This window comes from Zeugodacus cucurbitae, chromosome 2 (genome assembly GCF_028554725.1).
Source record: "Zeugodacus cucurbitae isolate PBARC_wt_2022May chromosome 2, idZeuCucr1.2, whole genome shotgun sequence".
Classification (NCBI taxonomy): Eukaryota; Metazoa; Arthropoda; class Insecta; order Diptera; family Tephritidae; genus Zeugodacus; species Zeugodacus cucurbitae.
Window position 1 is genome coordinate 53,896,821 of NC_071667.1, and position 13,537 is coordinate 53,910,357.

Genomic DNA, 13,537 nt, shown 5'->3' on the forward strand with positions numbered 1-13,537 from the left:
TTAGTTTTTCTATAATAAATATTAGTATATATACATTTATGTGTACTATAGCACATTGCTGAATATTTGTATGCCTATTTGTAATTTACCAATTTTGTTTTGAACAGAAATAAACGAAAATTTCATTATCGAAAATTTACTAAAACCAGTAATATTATTTAGGAGTAAAAAGTAAGTAATTTTTATAAGAAGATATTTCCTAGAATATAAGAAATAGTTGTTTTGTCTATATCGTCTGATCACCACCACGTTGAGATTCTATGATTGTCACGCTCTCCTTCGACATAAATATTCATAAAAATAGTGTTACTATATAAATAATTGGATATATAAGAGGCGAGAGAAGGATATACAAAAGGCGGTCAATTTAAGTGGTTACCCGGCAGCGTGGGGTGTGGTGTTGTCTACTTAGTTGAGTGGAAATGGCCTCTGACCTAGTTCTTTCATAAAAAATATAATGCTCAACGTTGTTCAGAACCACACTCTCTTCTTGATATGTGATCGAAATTATCTCCGGAGCAACATGAAAATCAGTATATTTTTAAAGAAAAATCTCTCATAAAATCTTTATGTATTATAAGGTGGCTTGAGCCTTATAAAAATCTGCTTTTATCGCATACAAATCTAGTCAGACACCGCAAATATAAAAAATTACTTTGCCAAGAATCTCGTAAAAGATTGTCGAATACATTAGGGTGTGACAACTGAATCAACTAAATCAACTAAACTGTTGATTATTAAAAACAATAATTGATTAATAATCCCTTAATTTCATTAGTCTTAATTTTTATTATTTATATAGCTGATAACTATATTTGAAATATTTCTATGCACCTCAAATACTCATTGTCTAATTTGTATGAATATTAGTTTTTCGTAGAGATGGCAACCTTTCTCATAATCTCAAAAATTTCAGTCAAAAATAATTTTTAATCGTGTTTAGTTTGAACCCTTATTTTTTAGATAGCAAAAAATGTAAGTCTACTATGCTCTTTTAGGTTAACATCCATAATGAAGAATTTGGCGAAATAATTAAAAAAAAATATTAAATTGGGAACAAATCTTTCTAAGCTCTCTCAAACCCCTGCACATTGATTTCTACATCGCAAAGCGAATTTATTTTAGCTAAATTTTGAATAGTTGGCAATCTTTGTTCTTTTGTATTACATGGAATATTTAAACAAATTACTCAAATCAGTTCAGTCTTCATTATACTTCTATACACTGTAGGTTTAACGTTACGCAATTCTTTTGCTGTCGCTGCACATTACGACCGTCTCTATTAAGTGAAAAAATTCATTACTTACTGTCTGTTCTTACTGTTCCGGTTTTAGACCAAGTATCCCCTGGGTAGCTAACAGACATCCGTTTGGAGGCGAGCTAAAGTGAGAAGGCGAAGCCCGCTTGTGCGGTTGTGCGTAGGGCTTGGGACTCATCACATAAAAAAATCTCCCCAATGAAAACAAACACCGAGCCTCGGATGAGAAACCCCCCTTTTGATGACGACCCCTGCAAACGTACTAAGGATCATGAGGGCATGCACCTGGAATGTCCGGACTCTTAATTGGGAAGGTGCCTCTGCCCAGCTGGTTGATGTCCTCATACAACTAAAGGCTGACATCACCGCCGTCCAAGAAGTGCGATGGACGGGACAAGGACGGAAGAAGGTGAATCCTTGTTACATCTACTACAGCGGCCATATAACGGAGCGCAAATTCGGTGTTGGATTTGTGGTGGGAGAGAGACTACGTCGCCGAGTCCTGGCATTCACCCCGGTGGATGAACGTCTTGCCAGAATCCGCATCAAAGCGAGGTTCTTCAACATATCGCTGATTTGCGCCCACGCCCCAACGGAAGAGAAGGACGATGTGACCAAAGATGCTTTCTATGGGCGCCTAGAACGCACCTATGAGCGCTGCCCCCGCCACGACGAAACATCGCCAAACGGCCTGAGGCTGATCGACTTCGCTGGGACCCGAAATATGGTTGTCTGTAGTACCAGATTCCAGCATAAAAAAAAATTCATCAAGCAACGTGGCTGTCCCCTGATCGAAACACGCGCAATCAAATCGATAACGTTGTTATAGACGGAAGACATGTCTCCAGTGTTTTAGACGTGCGTACGCTCCGAGGACCAAACATTGACTTGGACCATTATCTAGTAGCAGCAAAGATACGCACTCGCCTCTGTGCAGCAAAGAACGCCCGTCAACAAACACAAGGAAGGTTCGACGTCGAAAAGCTGCAATCACAACCGACAGCCGAACGATTTTCTACTCGACTTGCGCTCCTGCTCTCTGAGAGCACTCATCAGCATCTCGATATAAGGGAGCTGTGGAACGGCATCTCAAACTCATTGCATACCGCTGCAGCCGAAACAATTGGTCTCCGGCAACGCCAAAAAACCAGTTGGTACGATGAGAATTGTCGTTCCGCAGTGGAGAGAAAACAGACTGCCTACCTCGCAACGTTGCGATCGACCACAACACGTTCGGGGTGGGATAGATATCGAGAACTGAAGAGGGAAGCGAGACGCATTTGCAGACGTAAAAAGAAAGAGGCCGAAATGCGTGAGTATGAAAAGCTTGAAAAGCTGGCCGACATGGGTAATGCTCGAAAATTTTATGAAAAGATGAGGCGATTAACAGAAGGTTTCAAGACCGGAGCATTATCATGTAGGGACCGAGAAGGTAATCTGGTAACGGATGTCCAGAGCACACTGGGATTATGGAGGGAACACTTCTCCGACCTGCTCAATGGCAGTGAAAGTACAACACCAGGAGATGGCGAACACGATTCCCCAATCGATGACGATGGAATAGATGTTCCATTACCCGACCATGAAGAAATTCGAATAGCAATTACCCGCTTGAAGAACAACAAAGCGGCGGGGCCCGATGGATTACCGGCCGAGCTATTCAAATACGGCGGCGAAGAACTGATAAGGTGCATGCATCAGCTTCTTTGTAGAATATGGTCGGAAGAAAGCATGCCTGACGATTGGAATCTTAGTGTGCTCTGCCCAATCCATAAGAAGGGAGACCCCACAATCTGCGCCAACTACCGTGGTATAAGTCTCCTCAATATCGCATATAAGGTTTTGTCGAGTGTATTGTGTGAAAGACTAAAGCCCACCGTCAACGAACTGATTAGACCTTATCAGTGTGGGTTTAGACCTGGAAAATCCACAATGGACCAGATATTCACCATGCACCAAATCTTGGAAAAGACCCGAGAGAGAAGAATCGATACTCACCATCTTTTTATCGATTTTAAAGCTGCCTTCGATAGCACGAAAAGGAGCTGCCTTTATGCCGCGATGTCTGAATTTGGTATCCCTGCAAAACTAATACGGCTATGTAAGCTGACGTTGAGCAACACCAAAAGCTCCGTCAGGATCGGGAAGGACCTCTCCGAGCCGTTCGATACCAAACGAGGCTTCAGACAGGGTGACTCACTATCGTGCGACTTCTTCAATCTATTGCTGGAAAAAATAATACGAGCTGCAGAACTAAATAGAGAGGGTACAATCTTCTACAAGAGTGTACAGCGTATGCCGATGATATTGATATCATCGGAAGCAACAACCGCGCCGTTTGTTCTGCGTTTTCCAGACTAGATAAAGAAGCGAAGCGTATGGGTCTGGTGGTGAATGAGGACAAGACGAAATATCTCCTGTCATCAAACAAACAGTCAGCGCACTCGCGTCTTGGCTCCCACGTCACTGTTGACAGTCATAACTTTGAAGTTGTAGATAATTTCGTTTATCTGGGAACCAGCATTAACAACACCAACAATGTCAGCCTTGAAATCCAACGCAGAATCACTCTTGCCAACAGGTGCTACTTTGGACTGAGTAGGCAATTGAAAAGTAAAGTCCTCTCTCGACGAACCATAATCAAACTCTATAAGTCGCTCATTATTCCCGTCCTGATGTATGGCGCTGAAGCGTGGACGATGACAACATCCGATGAGACGACTCTTGGGGTTTTCGAGAGAAAGGTTTTGCGCAAGATTTATGGTCCTCTAAACATTGCCAACGGCGAATACCGCAGACGATGGAACGATGAGCTGTACGATTTATACGACGACATTGACATAGTTCAGCGAATAAAAAGACAGCGGCTACGCTGGCTAGGTCATGTTGTACGGATGGAAGAAAACACTCCAGCTCTGAAAGTATTCGATGCAGTACCCGATGGAGGAAGCCGCGGAAGAGGACGACCTCCACTCCGGTGGAAAGACCAAGTGCAAAGTGACCTGGCTTCACTTGGTGTTTCCAGTTGGCGCCAAAAAGCAAAAAGGAGGAATGAGTGGCGCGCTCTGGTGGATTCGGCTATAATCGCTTAAAGCGGTTCCTACGCCAAATATATATATATATATATACTGTCATTACTTGACAGCATAAAATAAACTACATATGACATTATTACAGAAAATCTTACAAAAAGCGGTTTTAAAATTTAAGAATGGTGTAGAACTGTTTTAATATAATATATCGTTACGGACGGAGTAGGATAAACACCTACTCTGTTAATTCCACTTTATCCAAGACCTAAACAAGAGGTTCAATCTTATGTCTAAATTCATACGACGACTCCATATATCCAGAATGGACTATTAACGAATAATCATTGCTTAGTAAAAGTGTTATTTTCGTATTTCGATTTAGAAAGTAGCACTACACAAGTTTCTCGTCAACATAACCTAATATATCCTCCCTAAAAATGGATGACTTTGGTTTTGATTGAGATGATACATGGACAAACTTTTGGAACTGTGGACGAAAACGATGGTGAATAATGGATTTTGTTCAACAAAAAGTTCTAAAAGTATTTACTACTAACGAGCAGAGGGTAAACAAATGGAGAAGTGTCAAATACTACGTTATCCACTTCTGACATGAAGAAAAACAATAATTTTATCTATCAATAAATATATGAATGATTACTGTTAGCTCAACTCAATTATGAATTTCATATGTTCACACACAGCATATTTCAATTATTCAAAATGAACAGGTTGTAATTCGATTTCAAGATATGCACTATTTTTAGTTTGGATGTGACCTTAACCATGAAGATGTGAAGAATGAAGATTTAAATAAATGTCAATGAACTAATACGTTTTTCAGAGATCATGAATCGAGACATATGTACATATTTTTAATGTCTGAATTTTTTTCACTTGATATGATGTCTTATTAGACTAATTTACATATTGTTTGGGTTTTAATAAGGTGTATAGAGAAATTAGAAAATTTTACTTTTGGTCAAGATAGATATCAATCAAATAAAAGTTTATTGAACACTTTAATTGTAGTGAAACATTTCAATTTATTTATTATTAAAATGTCAAAGGCCTAAAAAATTGATTATTAATTGATTATTACTTCCAATGCTTTGTCAAAAAGCACAAATCAAAAGAAATCCGAAAAGGCGTTAGCATAATTTAATTGAACCAGAGAAACCAGTTGTTTTTGGAAGAAGAACTCGGAAAGAGAATATGAAGAGAAATCAAAAACCGATTTTTTTGTGAAAAGTCTCATAATTCATATATGCAGAGAAGTCAGATGATTCTGTGCACGTATACCTAATCATTAATGATTATATATATATATGTATACAAATTCCTATTTAACAGAACTAAGCCACGCGTCCACATGTCTGGCAAAACGTTTACAAATTTTGTATATTAATATATATGTATACTAAGGAACATATGTAGATATATGTATATGTCTGTATATACATATGTATACGCTCATTTTAAGAAACAAAAATTAATTTGAGAATATTTTTTGAAACATCGATATTTTTTTATTGTACAATAATCACCATCCGGTTTAGCTCACTTTCAAAATTAATAAGATTTAATAAAGCAACAACAATGAAGCTATCGAAAAAATATATATATATATATTAGTAATAATTGCGAAAAATACCACCATAGTCCATGTGTGCCCTACTCGTTTTCAAGGCAATTAAATAAATCGGTTGCTTGGCGACTCAGTTGCATAACATCCTCGATATGCAAATCCGCACAGCTTCTTATTTGTTTTTAGTCGGAAGTGTTTCTTCAATGTGACTTAATAATTTGTTATCGTTTGTTCAATAAAGGCAACAGCAACGAAATTAATCGCTTTGTATAGAAGAAGCAGTGGATGGAAAGAAAGAAGTTGCGTTTAAAAATAACAAAATCGCCACAAGCAACGGTGTTATGCATCAATGTTATAAACTAAGAATTTCTGCAAATTTGAAATGAAATACGCGAAATCTTTATGCTAAGTTTTGTGTGATAACTATGTTGAGGACGACTGCTTTTGTGTAGTTCGAAGCGACACCTGCAAAGGTTAGTCCACACTTACTTATATAATAAACATATGTATGTGTGTGTTGGGCTTTGCGGTCAACGGATGGTAAGAAATAATATTCAACGTATTTCTATATAATTGAGATATTTTTCTATTTTATTGCTTGGTAGTTGGATTAAGTGGAGCATTCGTATATCTTCGTTCCACTTCTTTGGAATGCTTAAATTGAATCGCGTCTGTGTTATTTAAAATAATTTTTTTCTTAACACCGAAAATTAGAAACATTAGTTCAAATTTTCCCGAAATTTGTATCTATTTATTTATATTAGCATTATAGTTTCTGAAACTAACTGTATTTGTGTATTGAAATACCTTTAAGTCGCTGTTTAACTTTATTTTGGTATCAAAGTTTCATTTCGACAGTTTTTCAGTATAATATAAATTATATTTCTACCACTAAAGAAAGCAAGCAATCTATGACTCACTTCATTATTTTCGTGAGGCAGAAATTTTTATTTTCTTAATAGCTGGATCAAGAATATTAAGTAACTCATCTGAAAAAAAAACATTTAATTGTCTCTCGAATAAGGTATCGTAGATTTGAACTATCAGATATTTCAAAAAATTTATCTAATTATTATATATTATTAGCCTATCGATTAATCGATCTTAACTACCGATCAAGGGCATTAATTATGCTTTTGTATTCTAAAAATTTGCCTATACCTTAAAAAGGCGAAAACCAGATGAATCTGTTTTTATTTGACTATTTTGAGAGTTTTAACAAGTCAAATATGCGTGGAGTTTCGATTGACTTCTTTAACCTGATGCTGGAGAAAATAATACGAGCTGCAGAGCTAAATAGAGAAGGTACAATTTTCTATAAGAGTGTATAGCTACTGGCGTACACCAGTACACCATCATTGGAAACAACACTCGCGACGTTAGTTCTGCTTTTTCCAGACTGGATAAGGAAGCGAAGCGTATGGGTCTGGTGGTGAACGAAGACAAAACTAAATATCTCCTGTCGTCAAACAAACCCATGTCACTGTTGACAGTCATAACTTTGAAGTTGTAGATAACTTCGTCTATCTGAGAACCAGCATTAACAGCAATAACAATGTCAGCCTGGAAATCCAACGCAGAATCACTCTTGCCAACAGGTGCTACTATGGACAGAGTAGGCAATTGAAAAGTAAAATCCTCTCTCGACGAACAAAAACCAAACTCTACAGGTCTCCCATCATTCCCGTCCTACTTTACGGTGCAGAAGCGTGGACGATGTCAACATCCGATGAAACGGCACTAGGAATTTTCGAGCGAAAGGTTTTGCGTAAGACTTATGGTCCTCTGAACATTGGCAATGGCGAATACCGCAGAAGTTGGAATGCTGAACTATATGTGTGTTATGTACATACATAGTCCAGCGAATAAAAAGACAGCGGTTACGGTAACCAATTGGCGCCAAACTGCCAGAAGAAGAGACGCTGTTGTGGGCTCGGCTATAACCGCGTAAGCGGTATCTACGCCAATCAAGAAGAAGAATGGTGTTTCGATTAGTTAATGGGATTTCGGAACTTTCGGATTTGGGAACTTACAAATTTCCTTTTTTAAATTACTCTATTACGTGTAATGTTCAAAAAATAACGGGAATAGTAAAATTTTAAATTTCAAGGATTTGGTGAGTTCTATTGTCAAAATTTTCTTAGAGGAATTGGGAGAAACGAAACTCGTATTACTCGTATATAAAAAATGTTAAAGTTTTTTAAAGACTATTTTTACTACATTCATTTTGACTCGCCCATTTCAAAAATCAGTTTCTCCCCTTCGAATAATATTTTTTCGTGATTTTCCAGGCTAAATCGGTAAATTTCTTGCGGGTCAGCATCTTCAAAGAAACTTAAATAAATGATATCTGTCCAATATTTTTTTTTTTAATCTAATGATTACAATAGATTTACAAATTATGATTATAATCAATTTTTACCACATTCGATAATGTAAAATGAAGGGTTCTGCGTGGAAGAGTGAACGTTTACATATATTCCACTACATAACTATGTTTATAAAAAGTAATACAAATGTTTTACATATGTAGAAGTAGTGTTAGAATTTTTAATGAGTCAAAATGGCTCAGTCTGTAAATCTAGTGTTAATATGGTATAAAATAGGTGTGTAACATTCAAGTATGCACAGGTCTGTGTTTATGAAAGTCCATGAAAAATTCCAAAATTTAAACAATGTGTAAAATCAAATGATTCATGCCGAAAATCACTTCATCTAAGTAACATATATTGCAGTTCCGATGTTCTACACGTTGTGAATACCAGTTTTAACTTGCTTTATTTTGCCGGTAAAGCTTTCTAAATTAATTCGAATGTTCATCACTTCAAGTAAGTGTGTTAAAATTTCTACCATACTATTTTCACTTCTTTTTTGACTAATTCGATAGTGTATTGTTACGAAATTTCCATATTATACCCGTAGAACATGTTTCTTTCACACAATGTCACCCTGTGTAAGAAGTTTTACAAGTGAAATTCACAGCAAGAGCCCAAAAATATGCTGTAATAACAGAACATTTACAAAAATAAAGTAAATGTTATCTTCAGCAAACTTTAAATAAATACATACTTACATTTATATGAGAATATTAATATTGTATTAATGATATTTGAATTAGGAGCTTATAAAAATAAAAACACCTACACATATGAACTGTAAATTTAATATATTCTCGTGTGTTAAGATATATTTTTTGGGTTAAAAACCCCTATGTCATAACATTTCATACATATGTATGTATTTCTGTAGATATAGAGCCAATAAAAAAATTTATATGTATTTATTTATACAATATTATATAATTTAATTGTGTAGTTCTTCTTGTGCTTATGCAAATTCGAACTTGTATCAATTAATAACTATACTGACAAACTACAAACGCATGAAATCACGCCGTTGGACCTCGAAGAAAAGATAGAAAAAAATCTGAAATTAGTTTTCAATATTTTATTTTTGCATGCTATTCACGAAATCAAGTGCTAATACATATATACAGTTAAATATATACATACATACAAACTTAATCGTAAAATTTCAATAATTTTTTTTCTACACTTTATTTGCTTGTCCGCTCGTTTGCTTCCGATCGACGTTGCTCTTGCATTGTTTTTGGTCAAGATCATGGCTAAATAGTTTATATGACGGCTTACACGCTTATTCATTATGTTCAGCATGAGTGTGTGTGTATGTATGTACATATGTGAGTATATTTTGTCGATCAGCCGTCGTTCATTCACTCACTTTAAGAGGCTTGACTTCTTTAGCTGATTACCAGTTGATAGCTGTGCTAATGTGCGCGGTACCGTTGATGGATTAGATTGTATATGTACATAAGTATGTACTGTTCCTTATGCTCGTGTTTGTCGGTGGTTTTCCGACTGCGTGCACGAACTCATGCGGAAATAGCTCCTTTAGATTGTTACGTTCCATTTTTTATTTATTTTATTTTTATTTTAATTTTTTTTTTTTTGAAGAATTCTTCGACACTTGTAAGTTGCGTAATCATATTTTTGGCATACAACAACGTTAGGAATAATAAGGAAATTCCGTGTATGCCAAAAAGTACCGCGTTAACGCAATTTAGGTTTCTATCATGTTGTCTCTCGTGCAGATCGTAGCAGTAAGCTGTCCAAAATAAATTGTCGACAAGCGGCACATAATAATTCGCGTAACTGCATTAAAGATTAATTGTAATTAGCAATTAAATTGTACCTGTTCTTTTATTTTGTGGGTGTGTAGATGAGATGTGATGTGCCGGTAGAACATTTCTTATAATTTATTCCACGCAGCGTCAATCACTAAACCGATCTTCGCAAATTTAAATTTTCTACAAAGCTTTCGGGGAGATGTGTCATAATGGCACTTGATTCTTGGGATTTATTTTTTCACTTTTGATCGACAACTTTAGCTTGTTGACAAATATTTCTACTGTTTGTTTGTTCTTATCTCTACCATTACCATAATTAATCAGCTGATGTATAAATATGCTTAGGATATATAGATATGTTAGTGTGTTAAAATATTGCCACTTGAATTCTTGTATTGTTTTTTACTTATTTTCTTTTGTACATGTTTTGTCTACTTTTTGTTTTGTTTTGGCTCTTAATTCCAAGGTCTTACATGTCATTATCTTTATTTGCTTAGTGATTGGTTTTGGGTGACTTAATATGATAAATTAAAAAAGAATCTTGTTTCTAATCAAAGCAGACAATTGTATGCCAGAATAATATAGCTGCATACATATATAATATTTAGACTGACTTAGGAACAAAGAGAGCACTTACATGCTGTTCTTGGTATTTTACTTCAAAATAGGCTTCAGGCTCGGTGACTACTACTTCGTTGCAGCCAATTTTTTCCAGCATTTTTTATTCTCTTGGGCTTTAAGAACAGATGACTGGGTGCGGAGGATTTGGTGGATATGGAAGCAATCGAGATTATAGTCAGATGATCATCATAGGATGAGCATCAATACAATGCTCCGAGTTCATTGAGTGGGTTTAGGTCGTTTTTTAATGATTAAAATGAATAGAGCATTTGCTCACCGCTTAAATTTAAAATATTCTAAAATTTTCTTTTTTTCCATCTTTCGATTGAGTTCACTTCTAGAAGACTACATTTTCCTATAAAGATCATCAAAAGTCTTTCGTAAACTATAATCGTGGAAAGTACTGGTAGTAAGCTCAAAAGTGTGAGACAGGTCTACGAGAGTTTCGGATAGTGCACATAAAATATTCGAAATAATTATTTTGAACACGCTTTGAAAGCCTTTTCAGGCATATAGAATGAGTTTATTGTTTATCTAAGTGTTGTTAGTCAGATTATTTACGAAGATATTCATTTGGATGATTGAAAGCAAAGGCATTTCTTCCGCTACCTACAAAACCAACACTATGCAGCTTTAGATAACGTTCTAAGTCCATATGGAATTGTATTCATGTATTCAGTAAAACACCAAACAGTATTATTTTTTTGGCCATTATTCGATCCGATATTTCAGAACATCTCTTTATTTACGATATTATACCGTAGAGTAATAGAACAATTTAAGAACTCGCGAAGATTGTTTTATTTTCATGAAGTTGATGAGCGTTTTTGCAAAAATTTGGTGTGATTCCTTCGATTTCTTATACTATACAACAAAATCGATTTCTTCTGAATATTGGGCCAAATCAATTTTTCTCGGGAGATCAGGTCTTAAGTAAAAAAGTAGTTTCTCCGTTTTACGACGCAAGCATTCAAAATCGACATATTTGATTCTAATTTCGAAAATAGTATGTAAGTTACCAGAAAAGTAAAAATATGACATAAACGACGTTTTCCTTATTCAAAAGAAGTAATATAATGGTTTCGTTATATAAAGGTTATACTCTATTCGAAGATCCAACGGAAACCCCTTATAAGATCTATCAAATATGCTTGATCGAAAAATATTATATATGAATAGGAAAAAGTTAATTTGATTTAACAATCAAAAATACAATTTTTAAAAGCAAATATTTCGATTTGCAGGCCAAATTCGAAAATCGAAGAAATTACTTTTTTTTATTTATGATCCAATCTCTCGAAAAAAGTTGGTTTGGTCCAATACCCAGCTGAATGTTTTACAATGTTGTTATGCGATTTTTTATGAAGGAAATAGGTATGTTTAAAACATCACAACTTTTCAATGAGAGACGTGGCATTATAATTTAATGTTTTTGTTGATTAGTTAGCAGTACCTAGAAATATACCGTCAAATGAGATTTTTCGAGATGGCACTCTGGCAGTAACAAAGGAACGAGTTGGAAATAACCTTCCTGAATATCTGGATAAGCGAGAGCTCTATGCAAAGTGGAGGCATCATAAGTGGATGGTCATAAAGGAATGGTCGTAGGAAAGACATCGTCGATAATGCAAGGTAGAGGATCGATATAATCTTTGTGTTGGCGCCTATGTTGAATTATAAAATCAATCTATAATATAAAAATGAATCGCAAAATGTGTTGCTAAGCGCATAACTCGAACCACCACTGAACCGATTTCGCAAATTCTTAGCGTTTTTAGAGGTACCTGGATGGTTCTTACGGAGAGAAAAATTAGAAAAATTGCCTGAAAAAGTCTTAAATCCACAATTTTCTAATAAGTCGAACAATTTGTAACAAGTAGGGAAAGGCAACAGAACATTTTATACTCTCGCAATTTATTGATGTAATTTTTTTACACACAATTTGAAATAAAGTCTAATAGAATAACGAAAATCAGCATGTATAGTACATGAGGGTTGAGGTAATTCCTGAACCGATTTTACTCATTTTCAATATAATGGGAATAGATGCAACTTGGCACCTGTTAGTAGGCAGACAAACAGCAATTCGGCCTTGAAATTACTCCTAAATTGCAAATCAACGAAACACCAGTCTGCAAAATCGCTAAAAAAAAAGAACTATAAAGAAGATTTTCCAGATGTTCAAGAAGTCGCTGGAGGTACTGCACAGGACTTTAAAAGATTTACGCGACAACGAAAATATTTTTGGTGAAGCCATGATTCTATTGGCAGGTGATTTTCGCCAGACTATTCCTGGATCAACTGTTGGTGACGAACTAATCACATTCCTAAAATCATCTAATTTGTGGCGACACATAAAGAATCGCCAATTAACAAATAACATACGAGTGTTTTTCCAACAATATCATACTGCGATTGTAGAAATAGTTGAAAATGGTAGCGACGCAGTTGACACCTCGATGGATTAATACATTTTGAACGGGTTTCTGTCGCTTCATGGCCTCGAAAGAGGAGCTTATTCATCGTGTTTTTCCTGACATGAAACCACAATATAATAACCATACATGGCTTATTGACTAATTTTGGTGGGGAAAAGCTAAGATGTCAATGATCTCAATGCGACAATTTACAATTTCGTTAAAGGAGAGTTAACACAGCTACATACCAGGATGACGTATTCAATTATCCCACAGACTATTTTAAATTGCCATACTATCCCCACTCACTTGTAATTAAAAGTAGTGTGAGTTGTCATCATGCTGCGTAAGATAAATCAACATTAAACTTTGCAAAAAAACAAGACTGGCTGTGAAGAAGGTAATCAATATTGACGATATTGATCCAAGATAAAGCCAACTATGAATTTTGGTCATTTGTTACTTTCTTCAATA